General features: G+C 43.4%; 1 non-coding gene across 1 annotated transcript; it reads left to right on the top strand.

The window, feature by feature from the left end:
* Positions 1–2,044: 2,044 nt before the first annotated feature.
* TRNAC-GCA (transfer RNA cysteine (anticodon GCA)) lies at positions 2,045–2,116 on the top strand. The gene has a single exon. It is a non-coding gene; the product is annotated as a tRNA-Cys (tRNA).
* The last annotated feature ends 1,814 nt before the right edge of the window (positions 2,117–3,930 follow it).

The raw sequence follows: 3,930 nt of genomic DNA, 5'->3' as shown, positions 1-3,930 counted from the left end.
AAACCCAGGTCTCTCGCATTACAGGCAGATTCTTTACCAACTGAGCTATGAGGGAAGCCCAAGCAACATGAAAAGGCTTATCTCTGGAAGAAATTAGTGCCTTTAAGCAAAATCTTAGAGCTTTTGCAGGTGCCTCATCAGCTATCGGAGAAGGCAATGGCACCCCACTCCAGTACTCTTGCCTGGAAAGTCCCATGGGTGGAGGGGCCTGATAGGCTGCAGTCCATGGGGTCGCGAAGAGTCAGACATGACTGAGCGACTTCACTTTCACTTTCCACTTTCATGCATTGGAGAAGGAAATAGCAACCCACTCTAGTGTTCTTGCCTGGAGAATCCCAGGGACAGGGGAGCCTGGTGGGCTGCCATCTATGGGGTCGCACAGAGTCGGACACGACTGAAGTGACTCAGCAGCAGCTATACTTGCCTTGTTTCTTCCTCCAAAGCCTCAGGCTTTCAAGTGGAGTCATAAATGTTATGTGTAGAGTGTCCATCAGATGGATGTCAGCTTGTGGGCTGCAGAGCCTCCCATGTAAGATGCCAACGAAAGACACCATTTGCTTTCCAGGCAGGTTTGCGAAGGCTGGCTGAGGAGGAGAGGTTGACACTTCAAGTTAATGAAGATCGTTGTGATAACCAATGTTCTGGAGTCATCTGTGCCAAGTTCAAGGACAGCACCATTGGATAATTGGTGTCTCCGAGTGGGGCAGAAGGGTAGAGAGGCACTCTTAGAAGTCGAAGAGCCGAAAAATGGCATTCCAGCCTCATCCTCAGGGTGACTGACTCCTGCAAAAAGAAACAGGCTGTGTCCTGAGAGGCAGGGGGTAATGAGGGCAGAAGGGGAAGTCTTTCCTGCAGGGCACTGCAGGCCGGTTGCACAGAGAGCAGTGAACACTGATCTGCAGCTCATGATCTTGTTTATGTTGATTTTTTTTAATTTACATTGTAAAATATTTCCATCATACAGAATAGAAAGGACGGCACACTGAACATCTGGGACCAACCACTGGGTCAATCAAATCTTAAGTCTTCCATACTTGCTCCCCATCTTTTTAAGACCCAAGTCATGAGGTTGAGGCTCCCCCCAACCCTCACCCTCTCTTCTCTCCTTCCCCAGAAATAACCAATATTCTGAACGTTGATGGCCATTCCCACGCATGCTCCTAACTATTATTACATGTAAATATAGCATTGTTTTGGTTTCAAATTTTACATATGGCATTGTCTTTGCTGTTTCCCTAAACTTTAGGTTTCTGAGCTGTATCCACTTTTCATTACTGTATTCTATTGGATAATAAACCAATATGTATTTATTCACTCTTGTTTTTGGACAGCTAGATTGCTTTATGATCTCTTTTTCTACAAACAGTGTTGCAATCTCTCTCTTTAGTCGCTAAGCCATGTTCGACTCTTGCAACCCCATGGACTGTAGGCTGCCAGGCTCCTTGGTCGATGGGATTCTCCAGGCAAAACTACTGGAGTGGGTTGCCATTTCTTTCTCCATTCTTATACATTTATCTCTCTGCATATCCAATGTGTGAAGTTTCTAGGGAATATTTCAAGAAGCAGGGCTGATATTTGTATCTTGAGCAAGAAACATACACCCACTGGGGACAGGAGGCCTCCATTCTGATTGGAGAAGATGCAAATTCTGATTAGTGGGTGGCTTGCCCTCTGGGATAAGTCTGTCGAGTATCATCCCTGCCTAGAAGTGGATTGATTGGGTTGAAGAGCAGAAGACCTTTAACTTTGCTAAATCATTTCAAATATCTCTCTGAAGTTACTAATGACCCCCATTTGTCCAGATCCTTGTCAACACTTGGTATTATCAGCCTTTATTTTTTGCTCAACTGATGGCATGAAGTATTATCTCACTGTGCAAATAATTTGTTTATCCCTCATTCCTAGCGAGGTTGAAGATCCTTTCATGTTGACTAGACATTTAGCTTTCATCTTTAGTGAATCACCAATTTGAAAGTTTGTCCATTTTTTAGTTTGAGTTTTTCCCTCATATTGATTTGATAATTCTTTATCAGATACATGGGCTTCCCTTGTAGCTCAGTCGGTAAAGCATCTGTCTGCAGTGCAGGAGACCCAGGTTCGATCCCTGGGTTGGGAAGATTCACTGGAGAAGGAAATGGTAACCCACTCCAGTATCCCTGCCTGGAAAATCTTATGGACAGAGGAGCCTAGTGGACTGCAGTCCATGGGGTCACAAAGAGTCAGGCACGACTGAGCAACTAACACTACCAGATACATATTAATATATTATAAGATGTGTATTATGACTATATATCAGTACAACATACTGCATAAATATCTTTTCCTATCTTATTGCATGGTCTTCAGTCTTTAATACCTGGTGCTTTGGTTCACTCCAGTTCCTCTTCCCCCTGGCCTTCTTGCTCTCTGAAGGGATATCAGCAAAATTGCCATCACAGGAGACCCACAAGTGTGACCTGTGACCTCTGACACACAGTCCTGCAACAGCCTCCTCTCAGACTATTTGTTTAGAATTACTAATATGTTGAGCTTACCTTTCACCTTGATGATAAATTTTATGAAGGCAAGAACCTGGGTATAGGACCGTGTTTTTCACAGAAATTAATGTCCTTACTTCTGACAGCTCCTAAGTGAGCAGGAAGAGGCTGATCTCCTAAAAAGCATAGTTAAAAGTTGGCAAGAATAATAATTATTGTGGTGAGAGCTGTCATCACTTATTAAACACAAACATATAAATTTAAATAATCTCTTCTCCACAACCCCACAAGGTGATCTTTTTATCCAATTTTTTGAGATGAGAAAAAAATTTTAGAGTGTGCCCTGTGGGATCATAAATGGGAGAATTAGCATTGAAACCCAGGAAGTTGGGCCTCAAGGATCTGCTCTTGATCTTTCGTTTTATTGATTCACTTTCTTCCTTTTTTTTTTTTTTTTCCATTCCTGTCCAAATAAAATCTTGGCATAACTGGAAAAGGTTTTCCAAAACCAAGAGAAAAGCAAAGACAGATACCGTGATTACTGCTAGTCTGAGACCCATTTCTTCCCACTCCAGCTTTGCCTCTTTATGGTTTTCTCCAAAAGCCCTTTTTCTGACAGGGCAGCAAGCCTGGGGAAGCTGTCAGCTCTAGGCATTGCTGTCCGGGTGCTCTGTTAGCCCTTGGGATTCAGAGAGAAAAGAATGGTGAAATGTTTCTGATAGAGATGGTAGATAGACAGACAGACTGAAATATATTACACTGCTTTTATATAAAGTTGCCTGTCTTTCATTGGTTTAAGTGTTAAGGTTGTGTTAAGTTATAATACAGTACATTTAATTGGTGGGCTTCCCAGGTGGCTCACTGGGTACAGAATCCGCCTGCAATGCAGGAGACACAGGCAGAGGCGAGTTCACTCACCAGGTCAGGAAGATCCCCTGAAGGAAGGCATGGCAACCCACTCCAGTATTCTTGCCTGGAAAATCTCATGGGCAGAGGAGCCTGGTGGGCTACAGTCCATAGGGTCGCAGAGTTGGACACAACTGAGCAACTGAGCCCGCGTGCATGCACACACGTTCACTGGTCAGCTCCCAAGGGCAAGAACTGCGCCTTTTTTTCCTTTCATGTTCTCTCTTAACAGGGGTTTCACAATGAGTAAATGCACATGGATTCATCTGAAGTAATTCACATACCTCCATCTCCTTCAGAGCAGATTCTATTCCTGTTTTGTGCGGGGACATTTGGTCAACACAGATTCTCCAATCCTATAGGCATAAGACCATATAGGAACAAGTAAAAAAAAATACTAATTCCTTCCTTTCCTCTACCTGTTTATAAGTTGTATTTTTTATTGTAATAGTTTTGTTGCTGCCCTATTTCAGGTGGGAGAGTCCTATACACAGTTTGCAATCAGATTATAAAGAAATAGAGAGTCTGCCATGCTGCAGTCCATGGG

This window comes from Budorcas taxicolor, chromosome 1 (assembly GCF_023091745.1).
Source record: "Budorcas taxicolor isolate Tak-1 chromosome 1, Takin1.1, whole genome shotgun sequence".
NCBI classification, from domain to species: Eukaryota; Metazoa; Chordata; class Mammalia; order Artiodactyla; family Bovidae; genus Budorcas; species Budorcas taxicolor.
The sequence above is the reverse complement of the archived record's forward strand: the minus strand, read 5'-3'. Positions and strand labels throughout refer to the sequence as shown.